The sequence below is a fragment of the Alexandromys fortis genome, unplaced genomic scaffold (assembly GCF_014885135.2).
Source record: "Alexandromys fortis isolate MF-2015 unplaced genomic scaffold, M_Fortis_MF-2015_v1.1 scaffold_18, whole genome shotgun sequence".
Lineage (NCBI taxonomy): Eukaryota > Metazoa > Chordata > Mammalia > Rodentia > Cricetidae > Alexandromys > Alexandromys fortis.
In genome coordinates, this window is record NW_026067897.1 from 6857355 (window position 1) to 6870449 (window position 13095).

The following is a 13095-nucleotide window of genomic DNA, read 5'->3' on the forward strand; positions in this document are numbered from 1 at the left end:
GGGAGTGGGAGAGGGAATGAAAGAGAGGAGGGTGGGAGGGAGGGGAAGATGGGGTCAGGATGTAAAATAAATAAATCAAATGAAAAAACAAGTTTAACAGCTTGCTAGTCCTCTACTCTGGCATCCGATCTGCAGGAAAGAATGGAGGCCTTGGTGAGCCCCATGAAGTCTACAACATTATCAATATTTCCAACTTCCCTCCTTACCAGTGAGTGGGCTGCAGCCTGCACACCACAGACGCTTACTAGGGAGCCTCCAAACGCTCTGTAGAAAATATTCTCTGCCCTTGTGTCTCTCATCAAATCAGTCAGCCACTTGAAGATATATATAACTGCCTTTTAACTAAACTCGATATACAAATAAAGCAAAAAAAAAGTAAAACAAACACTTTACTAATTACGTTTTAGGAACATATTTTCTCACCCAGGATGCCAGGTTATAATTCATTCTGTTGGCTTCTAGTCTATTTGGCACAAAACTCCTTTGATTGATGGCAGATAGGTGAACTAATTCATTATATATTCATTCATTCATTTATTCTGTTACTCTTCACTAACTGTCCAGAGTGCCCGACATGAATGGGGCCCGTCTGATATGTTCACAAAGGATCCATGCTGCTCCTGATATGGCCCTGATCCACCAGCCTGCAATGGAACCTTAGAGTGAGAATGGGCTTTTTCTTTTCAACCCTTTAAATCAACTGATCCACTATGATTTTTTTAAGGGAGGGGCTGCCAACATTTAGACTAAAATGAAAAAATAGTATTTTTAAAAAAGGCCAGCAGGATGGCTAAGTCAGTACAGACAGACAGTGGGTATAAGCCTGAGGACCAGAGTTCAAACACTGCATCCCACAAGGTGGCAGGAGAGAACAGATTCTCCAGAGTTCTCCTCTGACCTCCCGTACATGCAACCTGACCACGGGTACCTGCACCAACACAGGCATGTGTTTGCATGTACAGGTGTATGTGCACAAACAACACACACACACACACAACAATTAAATTAAAATATAAAGATACGTTGACATGTGTGATGGAAGTGAGGTACTTTTAAAATATCACTGCAGACTCTTTCAGAGACAAAGCACTGAGCTGAGAAGCTCCCCTACAGCCTGACACAGTCTTGGCTTACATGGCTGACAGGCCAACGGAGTGTGGCAGAAACAGCAGGATGGACGTGGGAGGCTACGACATAGAGAGCAGAATGAGCTCTATTTGATCCCTACAGCACTCAGGAGTGGACACTAATCCACCTAGTTATTCCAGCAACCAAAGCCACTGCGCTATGAGGGGACCCAAGCCTGCCTATATGGAAAGACTAAATGGTTATCTCTGAGACCACCTGAAGAAAGAGACAAGAGAGGCCTGCCACTGTCCTAGATCCAGCTTCTGTCTATCTAGGGCTACTGGGACCCTGGGCCAGATTTACCTGAGTCATCCTGGACCCTGACCGTCACACCCCGAGATTACTTTTAAGGTGATTATTGTCGGAAGCCATTAAGTCGGTATGGTTTGGGAGTGGCTCCATATGGTTTGGGAGTGGCTCCTTACACAGAGGTCTGTACAGAGAGCAGGAGAGGGGGCAGGGCTAACTAGGACTCTTTCTATCCGGACCAACCCAGAAAGTGTTTTCTCTTAACTGCAACAAAACCTGCCACCTTTCTCCTCTAATATTTCACCAATTCTTTTCTGAGCAGTGTTCTTTGTCCCTCAGGTGACATGGGGCCTCTATTCATTCTGGAAGCTAAGAAAAATATTCACAACAGGGAGGGATTCTGCTAAGGTCTGAAGGCCTCTCTCGTCCCCTGAGATGCTGGTAAGAAGAGGTAGGGCCTTCAGAAAGTGGGGTCACAGGGGAAGAACCCCAGGGCACTGAGTTAATGCCCCAGAGTTGGTGCCCTGATAGTGGACTTGCAGCCTCCAGAACTGGGAGTCAAGTGTTTCTGTTTCTTTAGAAGCCACTCCATTCTGAGTCTGGAAGCTGAATGTAGCAGCTGAATGGGCTCTGGCAGGCTCCTATTTGCTTGCATTTGAAGAAGGGCCAGATGAAAGAGGAAGCAGTAGCTGCAATCCCAGCCAGTGAGTCCCAAAGGGACCAGAGTAGAGAGAGCCTGGCATGCTCTGTCCTCTGCAGAATAGCTGTGCAGCAGGCACCCATATCAATGTTCTCCAATCACTGCACAACCTGCACACCCAACCTTCACTCTCTGTCCCCCACAGGAAACACTCGGCTCTGCTTCTCCTTTTCAAAGACAGAACGGCTGTTGTGACAAATGACCGTTAAGGTGTCTGGGTAGCAGCAGCTGTGAGCTGCTGTCAGCGTTGTTTCATTGTGATGGAGACAATTCCACCTCACTGCACGACTTGCCTGCGGTGTGCCTCCCAACACACGAATCAGCTGAGGGCCATCCATCTTCGGAAACCTCCTGTGCTTCCAAAGGGGGAATCTCTTGGTGACAAAAAGTAGATGAGCAGTGTCCTGAAAAATACCAATAACAACCAAGCAACCCGACAGAGAGAGCTATGGGCTTGGTCTCTTTAAAGAATGAAGCAAGGAGAGACTAAAGACTGTCTTCTAGTCCAGCAATGTTCAAGAAGCGGACCACCTTGCAGTCATAAACAAATGAGCCCACTGAGCAGTTTGACCAGAAAGGCACTAATTTTACATGGCAATTTCCAGTGGTTGGACTGGCAAGTGAGAAGAAACGACCCATGCTGCAGAAGCTCAAAGCAGATTCCTATGGAAGTGAAGCCACTGAAAGACCAGAGGAACATAAGGCCTGGGACAAATGCTAAGAAGCACGGGTGAGGCCTGCTGCTCAGCCCTGCCGTGGCATCAGGCCTGTGTCCCTCTCCTCCAGAGCCTGGGATTTCATGCCATTTTATAACTTACTAATTATTTGGGCTTCCCACCATAGAGCCTGCAACAGCCTACAACAATAGCTAAGGCCAGAAGGATACACAGAAAAGCAGCCTCCTTGTGGGGGAGGGGTTTTCAGGGAAAATAAAAGCAAAATTGGTGAAGGGGGATTGGAGCAACCCAACAACCCATTCTGACTACAAAACATTATAAAATACGGAGGCTTCCTCACATGCGATGGCTCAACGCACGGTTTTTTTTTTCTACTCTTGTGTGTTGTAACAGCACACCCATACAGCTATTCTTCATTTCAACAAAAGCTCTGTGTCACATGATTCTGCCTAGCTGTTGGCTAGTGAAAGTGTTCTGAGAGTGTTTAAACAGGCTAGGTGAAGCCAGAATGTGCGTTTGGCTAAGCATACTAAGTGTATTTTCTTTCCAAGGCAAGGTATTTTCATTCCGTAGTGGGTTTATTGGAATGGGACTCATCACAAATACAGAAGCACCTATCATTTATGGGAAAGAATATAAAAGATATTAATAGAGTTATGGACCAGCTTAGTCCAAACTCCTCTATGCCCTAGTTATTTTCTAACAAAAAATTAGGTTGCCATGATTTCCAGACCAAATGTGTTGATACATAAATCTTGGTATCACTACAAGGGAATAGCTTTCAGAATTCTCAACTGTTGTGGGATATTTGTACACTGTGTGAAGATGTATTGCTTTGATTGGTGTAATCAAAAGCTGAACTGACAGTAGCTAGGCAGAATGTATAGGAAGGATTTCCATGGAGAGAAAGGTATGGGAATGTGGACACACAGGACACGCCAGGAAACATGAGAAGGAAACAGGAGGTACAAGATGGAAGGGAAGTAATATCACATGATAGAACAGAGATTGCTGTAAATGGGTTGATTTAAGTGGTAAGAGGTAGTTAGGAACAAGTCTTAGCTATAGACTGAGTTTTCATAATAAGAAGTCTCCTTGTCATTATTTGGGAGCTGGTTGGTGGGACAGAAAGAGACATATCATATATGGCACCCAATGTGTGGAACAACCACACAAATGGAGAAGCCACAGCAGCCTCCTGGGCCTTTCTGAGAGCTGCTCATGGAACTCCACAAAGCAGACTCATGCTTAGAAATCAAGGGAGGGGCTTGAGCCTGCTGCTGATGCATTGATGCTGTGGACAAACTGAGAAGTCGGCAGATTCAGTGAGACACTTTGGAAATCCTTAAAGATAGAGCTAAGTAATACTAAAAAGAAAAAATCTTTCCCATGTTAAGAATCAGAAATATCACGATTTTAGAAAGTTTTAGAAAGACTTACTGCTGATAAGATACAAGTCTTAGAGAGACTTAAAAGGAAAATAATAAAATTCTGACTGATAATATTCAAGCCTTAGAAAGACCTACCAATGAAAATAAGAAAAATACTTAGACACAGACAGAGGAATTTAGAATAGAACCTATCACACTATTACATTATGAAACTTAAGAGGAGTGGTCTAAGATAATTGGAAAAACAACCTTAATTTATCCAGTTACCATACAAGATCGGCATGATCTACATGATAGGCACCCCAAAGGATATGCAGAAATTAACTGGGATCCTGTGGAAATGTTAGATTTGAAGAGATTTAGGGAAGCAATAGATTCATATGGTATGCATTCACCCTTTGAGAAGCAAATGTTAAAATCATGGACTGCCTGGAACAGAGTTATTTCATAAGATTGGAACGACTTAGCTATAGCAATATTGGAATCTGGTCCTCAGTTACAATAGAAAACCTGTAGAGAAAAAAAAAAAGCTAGGGTTATAGAACAATGAAGTAGGGCTAGAGGTATTGAAATTTCCCAGGATCAAGTTACCAGGGAAGAGCAGTATGCTGATTTGCAAAGACAGACTACATTTGATGATCACACCTTGGCTCTATGTCATGTAGCAACTTTGAATGCTTGGGACAGAGTTGAAGAATCAGGAGAGAGGATTGAGTCATTTACTAAAATTTTACCAGGCCCAAAAGAAATCTTTACTGATTTTATTCAAAGATTGACTTCAGCTGTTAATAGAATGATATCAGATCTAGATTTTAAACAAATATTAATGAAATCTTTAGCTTTTGAAGATGCTAATTCAGAATGTTAAAGAGTTATTAGGCCTTTAAAGACAAGACCAGTACTCATAGATTAATGGCTCCAAAATATAGCTGATATTGGATCTCACAATTATGATGATACTTGAATAGAAGTGATTCCTAAAAAATTTCAAGAAAAATCAAAATGTCAGATGTTTTAATTGTGATAAACAAAGACGTTGAAAGGAATTGTAGGCAAGGTGTTCTTAGAAACAACATTTTTTTCTAGAGATAATCCAAACAGAAGTCCCAAGCCTTCTAGAATATGTAGAAAGTGTGGCAAAGACCTACACTGGATTAATGAATACAGAAACAAGGGACGGGTTAGATAACCCCTTGCCATTGGGAATTTTCCTGAGGAGCCTCCTACAGGCACCAATATCAAATTTGGTTCAATCATTCTCTATCAGCAATGGAGAAACTCTTCCACAGAGCAAATAAAAGACTTAATACAGGTTTTTATAATAACATTGTTCTGGAAGTGATCAAAAATAGAAAAGCTTCAACAGATACAACAAAAAGTTCAGGAGAGACCAGAAAAGCAATTATTTTGGAAAATTGCTATAAATTACCTGAGACCAAAGCTAAAAATACAAAGGACATTGAAATTGAAGGTAGTGTAGACATGGGTGTAGATGTAACAATCATTTCACCGAAATTTTGGTATCCAGATTGACCTCCTCAAGAGGTAAATGTTCAGTTTCTAGGGATTGAAACTGTATTTCAGGTAAAACAAAGTACAAGCTGTGTCAAGTGTGTAGAGTCAGAAGGACAAATAGGAAAATTAAAACCATATGTAGCTAATGTAGGAATGCATTTATGAGGGCATGATTTGTTGTAGCCACATTCTATACTAATACAAAGAGATCAGCAAGGGCAGACTGTAAGTCAGAAAAATTAAATAAAGTAGCTCAAAACCCTTATGATTAAGTTCAAAAGTCAGAATTATATGCTATTCTTATGTTATTATTAGATTTTCCAGAACCTATTAATATAGTTACTGACCCTCAATATACAAAAGGAGTTGTTTTGCATATTGAAACTGATGAACTTATTCCAGATGATTGAGAATTAAATTTGTTATTTACTCAACTGCAACAAGTAATCAGAAATAGAAATCATCCCTTGTATATAACATATATCAGATTCCATATGGCTCTACCAGGCTCTCTAGCACAAGAAAGCAATGGAATTGACTAGTTATTTGTAGGAAATGTGCTAAAAAGTCTCAGAATTTTATTAAAAAAGAAACACCATGTTAGCTGGGCGGTGGTAGTGCACACCTTTAATCAGAGGCAGGCAGATCTCTGTGAGTTTGAAGCCAGCCTGGTCTACAAGAGCTAGTTCCAGGACAGACTCCAAAGCCACAATGAAACCCTGTCGCAAAAAACCAAAAAAGAAAAAAAGAAAGAGAAAAAATAAAAGAAGCACTGATGTGGGAGTGTCATATCAATCTGTTGATTTCATTGGTTAAGTAATAAACACACTGCTTGGCCTCATAGGTTAGAACATAGATGGGAGGAGTAAACAGAATAGAATTCTGGGCAGAAGAGGAAGTGAGGTCAGACTCTGCTCTGCTCCCGGAGAGACCGGACAGCGCCATGCTCAGCTCTGCAGGATAGACACGATAGCTCTGCGCTCTGAGGCCAGGATGGACATAGGTTAGAATCTTCCCGGTAAGTGCACCTTGGGGTGCTTACACACATTATTAGAAATTGGTTAAAACAATATGTAAGAGCTAGCCAATAAGAAGCTAGAGTTCATGGGCCAAGCAGTTCTTAAATGAATACAGTTTATGTGTTGTTATTTCGGGCCTGAGCTAGCCAAGCGGCCGGGGTGTTGGGGACGCAGCCCCGCTGCTCTTATTTCAACAGATGGCGCCCAACGTGGGGCTAGAACCCACGACCCTGAGATTAAGAGTCTCATGCTCTACCGACTGAGCTAGCCGGGAGGCCGGGGTGTTGGGGACGCAGCCCCGCCGCTCTTATTTCAACAAAGCACCATGTTATGGATAAGGGAGAAACGCCTTTCCTCCAACCCCACCCATCAATGCCTGAGGCAGGTGGATGATCTGGCCCTGAGACCATAAGAGCAGGAAAGCTGCCCTTGCCCCCACCAGCTGCTCCACTTAGGCCCTGCACCTTGCCTGCACAGTACAATAGAGCCAATACTGTTGGCAGAGGTATGAGTAAACCAGTCCCAAAGTTGTGAGCATGGGAGAGCTGCCCCCATTACTCATCTGTCATGTGAACAGACTTCAGGTGTAGCATAGCCCAACGGGTTCAGATCAAGCAGTCAGTGGATTATCAAGCATATGGACCATATTCTAGAAGAGAGTCAGTATTCTACAGCTAAAAGTCATTTCATTTCACTTCATTTCATAAATATGTTTTTATAGTAAAGCAGGTCAATCTGCAGCTTAATTCTCAATTGAATCCATTTAAGAACACTGGTAGAAAAAATTTGTCCAGGTACAGGCTTTGTAGCCAGTGCACTTGCCGATCCTCCTTCTAGGTTCCTGTGGCGAGAACCTCCACTGTGGCAAAGTCATCACCAGGAAATTCAGGACCATCAGCAGCCCCATGCCCTCCCACCGGGAGGACAGAGTCTCCAGCTAATGTCAGAGCGATGCTCAGAAAAGAGCGTCGTCTCAGAGTGGACATGCTACTTCAGCTAGTGACTGTCCACACTGCTAGGAAGTTAACTTGTTTTCTGTTGAGTCCTGGTAGGTACAACTGCCAGCCCAAGATTGTTCAGCAATGGAGAAAGTAAGGAAAGCATGAAAGCATACCTCTAACGTGCAAACCTAAGACACAGAAACATGCAGAAATGGGAGGAGGGGAAGCAAGGCTACTGATCTAACCCCTGGAATCAGATGCACAAAAGAGTGAACCTCTCTCTGGACTTAAAGTTAGAGCAAGCCCTCTGCTGTGATGACACTGGTTTAAGTTGTCTTTCTGGCTATTATAATACAAAAAGTCAATACAGCATGTATGATTATTCTACTTCACTGCTTCTGAGAACTATCAACTTCACTAAACACAAAGTAGTATCATCTATCGCCTCAATATTGCAAAAAATAAACTGAAGCTTCTATAAAAATCTGGACAATATTGGTAATTTATTGACTATTTGCTATGTGCTGGTAATGTGTACTTTTGTAAGGAGAAAGACAAAGAGGAGGAGAGAGAAGAAAGGCAGAGAGAGGAGATGGAAATATAGACTAGTCTCTGCCAGTGTGGGAGGGCATACCTCCACTGGGCTCACAAAAGCCTCAGATCAGGTCATTTCCAGTTCCTTGGATATTTACTGGAGTTCGTGGCCAAATCTTAATCTGCATTACATTTGGAAACAGAGAAGAAGAAAAAAAACTAATACCCTTGAAAAAGATGCTATTTCATTTATCAAGCCAAGAGGCTTGATATTTTTCATTAGTTGTTGTTTTAATATTAATTAAGAGCATTCATATAATGTTGAAAATTCAAACTGAAATATATTATCTGTCACCATATTTCATTTTCTGTGTCTTGCAGCCAGGTCTTCCTATTAATCTCCCACTGTATTTGCATGCTCGCTGTTAAGATTCCCGCACAGCAAGCCTTGTGGGTACTAAGTAGGAACTTGCGCTGACCCTGAAATAAAACAGGGAAATCCTTATCCATCAGAAAACTCCCTCCGGACTAAGTTAAACAACAGACAAAAGCTTGCGGACTGTTTATTTTAGATTTCCTTAGACTGAGAGTCTTTTGCCTCTGTTTTGTGACCCGCTGTACTCAGGATCTTGGACTTGTAAAGGAGTCCAAGAGAAGAGCTCGGGGAGGTCTTTTTCAGCTAGAAGTTAGTGAGGATAGTGGTATTCCTCGAACAAGGAAGCACAAATGTGGGGCTGTTTTTCCGCCTTTAGTTTTAAACACCCCTTCCTACATAAGTCTTGTGTGGGACTCTCGGAGTCTAGCTCAGTTCACGTCCTGCTCCCCATCCGTCCCTGGCACCCCTGAAAACTACAGAATCACTTCCATACTGAACTGACTGCTTCTTCTAGGAAATGCAGCTCGGAACAGGGAAAGGCAACAGAGGGTGCCCCGGAAAGCAGAGAACCCTGGCTCTCTATCAACCCAGTGGTCCTTTGATGCCATGACCCTGGCAAGGTTACCTCATCTCTATAGGTTTCCTCATCACTTCCTCAGTTTGAAGATAGACTATTAGCTACCAAGAGGCACTCTGGAGAGCCGAGACTCAGTGTCCCCGAAGCACTCCAGGCACTGCTTGCTGTCACAGCGAGGCAGCATTTAACCCAAATCTTCCACTCTGCCCTTAGCTTTTGCTGAAGCCCCCCCCCCCTTGTCCCTCTTTCCTCCTTACTTGGTGGAAGGAGAATTTTAGGTGCCAGAGTCTAGGTGTTCGTGGAAGGAGCTTGAGAAACAAAATTAACTCACTGTAGTTTGCTACCATAGAAAAAACAAAAAAACACTTAAGAGAAATTTTTAAAAAAATCATCTGCTAAAGCTAAAGATTTCTTAAAGATAAAAACAATTAAGTTTGATCAGTAGGCAACTGTAGCATGTTCCGTGTACAAGCAAGAACATGCCTGTTCAGACATGCACAGGCCACCTTCAAGACAAGGAAAGGCAGTCATGCCTACTCAGACAGGGACTGCCAGACTTGTTTAAACCCAGTTCCAGGCAGCAGCAGCAACGGATCCCTTGTCTCCTAGGAAGTGTTCTGAATGTAAACGCTGTCACGTGACTGCGCATTCAATGCCTCAGCTAGGATCACTGTTTTACAATATAGTCAGTGATTCTGGGTTTTCCCAGTGTTGTTCTTTCACAAAGATTTAAATGTGGAAGTGTAGCCAACCAGGGGAAGCCATCCTGCCTGTTAATACCGTGGAGATAGTCTGTGAACTTAGTCTTTTCTTAATGACTGACTTGAATCCATTTCTTTAAAGATATGTAATTTTTGGCGTTGAAGTTAAGTAAGTCTTTTCACTCCTGTGCTTTCGTTGGGTTGAAACAAGGTGTTTAAAAGCCATCTCAGAGAAGCAAACTAAAGTCCATTCTCTCTTTACCCTGTATGGAGCAAAGAAGAAAGAAGAGGCAAAGGCACCATTGCCTCTTCCCCGGGTTGCCCTGCTCCTATTCGCTTTTTTGTCTGGTGTGAGTATGGGGTCACTCCAGCACCAGGGCAAAGCTGCAGTGTAAACACAGATCAAAAGCTTGGCATCCAGGGTGGCGGGCTCACGGCTGTGGTTGCTGCCGTGCAAGGGGCTGTTCTCCATAGGGCTTAGTCCCTGGACATCATTAGGTCCCGGAAGTCTGCAGTGAGATTGTGCCTCCTAGAGATGTCACGGAAGCTTCACTGATGACACCTCAACAATATGGCTGCATAGACGAGACCTGCAGAGTGGGGATATCAATAACATGCTAGCCAGAGGGGGGCGTCTCACAGCGCCTCCCCCTTAGACCAAGAACTACAGCAACTGATGACTAGAGAGAGGGAGAAGTAGCCTCTCCCTGGGACGAGCTCCCTAAATGCGTTATCCAAAGTGAGTGAGTCACGGAATCATATACACCCAAGGCACACGGATTTAGCGGGTCCCACTTATATATTTATGCTTTTATATGCAACAATTAAAAAAAAAAGAGGCCATCGGTCTGCTGGGAATGAGAGGGATGGTGGAAAGAGTTGGAGGGAAGACAATGATGAAGCAAAGTGATAAAATTAAAGTTTGATAAAAATGAAAAAAATAAATTCCATAAGCCTCTACAAGAGAATGACTAACTCACTGTGATGGGAACATTCCCACTTTGAAGGAGCAACCTTTCCTGTCAAACTTATAAAGGACTCTTCCCAGCCATTTCAAAACCAACAAAATTAAGAAAAAACATAAGATTTCATATTTTTTCTTTTCACTAGAAATGAAAGTTTGAGAAATAATTTAAACCATTGCTATTTATACTTTTTAGTTTACTATAAAAAATATCTTCTGGTCATAAAATGTCAGAGTGACTTTCACTCTCTATCAGGAGCGGGAGACTGAATTTGTAGTTACAAAATCGCCGGTGGAATTAACATTTAACAAAGAGTCTGAATTATAAACTTTTTGAAGCATCACGTATCTCTCTGGTTTTTACTAATTTATGAAAAACAGACAAACCTGTAAAAATGGAAGAAACCACAAACATTTACACGGAAGACAGAGTCACATTTTGGGGGCTTCGAGTCACCAGACAGACATTTCTTCACAGAAAAGGCTCCGTGGTCTCTCTGACTAATATCATCTAGTCATGTTCTTTCTGAGCTGTCCCTCCTCTGGTGGTGAGGCTTATCACTTTCACAGCCTGAGAAGTCACAAGACCAAACTCTGCACTCTTACCTCGCCTTTCATTTCCTGGTCTGCGGGTCTTTGTTCCTCTTTTCCCCCCCAGGTTGTCATTCTGCAGCTTGAGCTGGTCTCAGGCTTGCAGCGGTCAGGCATCTCCTTAGGGCTGAGACTACAGGTGGGAGCCAGTACTCCCTGACGGGTCCCTACTCACATAGCCCAGTGTTAATTGGCTCCAAGAGACAAGGGAGCCAAACGCTGCTTTTGAAAAGCTCACCACGAAGCTGCCAGAAAAATAAATGGGGTTGGTAGGCAAGTTCAACTCCAGTCTGAGCACCTCAGAACAATCTGAATCTCACCACCACTGTAAGGACCCTGAGTGCAGGGCTGACTTAGCTCCCCGCAGACCGTTGGCAGTGGCCGCATCTCTTAGGAGGCTGTCACCGCGTGCTGCCCGAGTGCTTTCTTGCAGCAGGAACTTATGACAGATTCTTTTCCACAGCCTTTCTTCTTACTCTGCTCTGTACCTAGGAGGGGGCACAGACTAAGAGTAACTCAAATAGCCTCCCTTCACCTGGGTCTTCTCTGAAACTTGATTCCACCCAAAGAGAGCTATATACACTGGAAGCTGGAAAGAACGGCTGGAGCCTGTCCTTCAGCCTGCGGCTCTGCTGTGAGTCTGTACAACGTTAAAGAGTGAGGCCTGGTGGACTTCAGCTCTCTGAGGATGTGAGCCCCTCGCCTTCACGTGTTCGATAGCCTCGCAGCCATGAGAGAAGCCATTTTGTTCACCATGAGCGACTGCATTCTGGGACGACAGGGACCCCAAACCCCAAGATCAACTGGCCATAGACTGAAATCTTCAAGATTATGATCCTAAATCAATCGTTTCCCTTTAAAAGCTCTCCCAGGTGGAAAACTGACTCCGGCAGCATTGGGGATTCTAAGGGTCTCACCATGAAATCCAGAAGAGGCCTGCAGCAAGCGTCTTAGTTTCCCGTTCCCTGCCTTTCGCCTCACCAGCGATTACCGTTACTATCGCCATTTCAACGTCTTTATGTTCCTAGCTTTCTTCCAGAAGGCAGCCTTTCCAATCTGTGTACATTCCATATATTTGTGCGTATTTATTTCACTATAAACTCCAGAAATCCCACGCTGTGCTGCCTTGAGCAAGCATCAGACAGAGACGGTACGTCCAACTGTAGTAATGTCCTATTTCCTATGACCTCTCACTTTGTTCAACAAGGTTGGCGACAGATAACTTCCAATCGTATTTTACTCCTGAGAGCCCTGTGGTTTAATTTGTCCAAAGGCCTAAGTGCTTGTAGCAGAACTGAATTTTCAGGCAGAGTCCTCAGCCCCTGTGTCCTCTAGCCTTGATACCTTTCCTCCTGAGGGTGGGGCCACTTCCAGAACTGTCCCCAGGGGAAGGTATTCAGCAGGTTTCAGGTTCCAGATTCTCCTGTGCCCTCAGTGATTGGAAATGACACCAGGAAGGCTGTGTGATGCTTCCTGCCACCAAAGTGCACTTCCTGGCACACAAAGGCACAGGAAGTTCTGTTCTTTTATTTTTTGATATATTTTTTTTAAATAGAGTGACTTAAAAGTACAACTACCACTCAAAGTACAGAGATGAGAGATAAGATGATTCTTCATTCGAGAAGGTTAAAAGGTTACTCACGTTCTTTAAATATTTCTAAGATGTTCTCTATGCCAGGAATTCTCCTGACAACTCGTAGATCTCTTGGTAAACATGTTTTGTTTACAACTA